The sequence below is a fragment of the Entelurus aequoreus genome, linkage group LG12 (assembly GCF_033978785.1).
Source record: "Entelurus aequoreus isolate RoL-2023_Sb linkage group LG12, RoL_Eaeq_v1.1, whole genome shotgun sequence".
In the NCBI taxonomy this organism is placed as follows: domain Eukaryota; kingdom Metazoa; phylum Chordata; class Actinopteri; order Syngnathiformes; family Syngnathidae; genus Entelurus; species Entelurus aequoreus.
The window spans coordinates 29,944,099-29,945,920 of NC_084742.1; the positions used below are offsets into that span (position 1 = coordinate 29,944,099).

At 38.5% G+C, this 1,822-nt stretch overlaps 1 long non-coding RNA gene across 2 annotated transcripts; it reads left to right on the plus strand.

Annotated features, from left to right (window-relative positions):
- The first annotated feature begins 796 nt into the window (after window positions 1-796).
- On the plus strand, window positions 797-1,822 carry LOC133662792 (uncharacterized). Of its 2 annotated transcripts, XR_009828163.1 has the most exons (4): window positions 797-913; window positions 1,046-1,116; window positions 1,230-1,300; window positions 1,388-1,822. It is a non-coding gene; the product is annotated as an uncharacterized LOC133662792 (long non-coding RNA). The 2 variants fall into 2 exon arrangements; XR_009828162.1 differs by having other exon boundaries at window positions 803-1,116.

Here is a 1,822-nt window from a genome sequence, read left to right on the forward strand (position 1 = left end):
ACTTAATATTTGCTAAACATTATACTTTCCAAGGCATGGTAGTGGTGCACACTAATTTAATTATATTATTACTTAAGTAGGGTTTTTTGGGAGGGGGGTGGTTTATGAATATATATATGTATGTGCATATCAGTGGAGGCTCCTCCATAGAGGTGGAGGAGGCCTGGCCTCCCCAATAATTTGAGAGAAGAGAGAGATTTAAAAAAAACAATAAAAATATTTATTTTATTTATTTATTTTAACAAAAACCATATTTTTTATTTTTTATATTCATATTATTTTAGTTTTGTTCATAAATCTAAATGTTCCCATGGCTAAAACCCAATATTGCAATTGTAAAGCAACAGGCCAGATTTCCCTATCAGTTTGTATTAAGGGAGGCCAGGCCTCCCCTAGGAAATTAGCTTCTCATAGAAGTCAATGTAATGCATGCTTTTTCATGCCAATATGTGATTGGCCAGATCACTGAAAATGGGTGGGCAACGGAGGCCTGGCCTCACCATGCATTGTGTCCAGGGCTGAAAGATTGACATTTTGTTCGTCCAATCACATGCTACTGGTTCATTTGGAATCAATCCTTTCCTTTCCTAATCAACACAGAAGCCATTTTGAGAATTCGCCAGCCACTTCAGTCAAACAAACACTCGCCATAGTGGCTACGAGTGTCCTATCAACTTGTGCTTCTCAGGAAATTTAGAGAACACCCCTGGCTATCATCCGTGAAGTTTATAGCTCATATAGCCAAATACTTTTGCTTAAAACGACCTCGGAAATCGGCGAGATTCTGGCGCAATTTAATTGTTGAAGGGAAACAAAAAGCAGAGACAAGACCGTTTTTGCAATCAACGTTACAGTTTTTTTTTAATCTGGGGATGGATGGCTGAGTTGGACACGTTCTGGATCCACACGACCTGTGAGTATTCTCACTACTTTGCTCTCAAGAAATTGCAGTACAATCTGAATTACTTTTTGGATGAACTGGGTGTCTACCAGTGTTACACCACTAGTTCTCAGTAGTAATAACACTCCATTTCATGTCTCTCAGTAGATGAAGCCAGCTGCAACCCGTAGAGTGGAGTCGTGGAGAGAGCCCCTCGCCCCTCAGCTAAACCAGAGGTGGGTTGAAATCTCTACCAGTGTTATACCACTAGTTCTCAGTAGTAATAGCAGTGTTACACCACTAGTTCTCAGTAGTAATAACACAAAATTTCATGTCCTGTATTTCTCAGTAAATGAAGCCAGCACCAACCTGTGGAGTGGAGTCCAGGAGAGAGCATGCCGCCCCTCAGCTAAACCAGATGTGAGTTGAACTAATTAGATGTCTCTACCAGTGTTACACCACTAGTTCTCAGTAGTAATAACACTCCATTTTGTCTGTGTTTCTCAGCAGATAAAGCCAACTGGAACCATATTTTTACATATTTTATATTAAATATATTGAATAAAACTACATATGATAAAGAAAGTGTTATCTTATCTTTTTTATATGCTAAACTTGATTAAATTGGTGATTACATGTTGAAGCTGTAGAAGAATGAAAAATGTAAGCTAAACAAAATTGTTTTTAACTACATAATTAAAATTCCTGCCTTTTACACATGTTCACTTGGCGTTTATATAACATCCAAATGTCATTTCTCAGCTTAATTATCAGGCAGGCTCATAGACTTACAGCAATGTAATTTCTTCAGGAAGGCACAAGGCTAAGCTCTGCACAATGAATTGCATCAGCAAGAACTTTCTGACTGTAGCTTACACTCCAAATAGTATGCCTTTGGCCAGCACAAAGACAGATAAGAGAACAGGGAACATTCCATCGCGA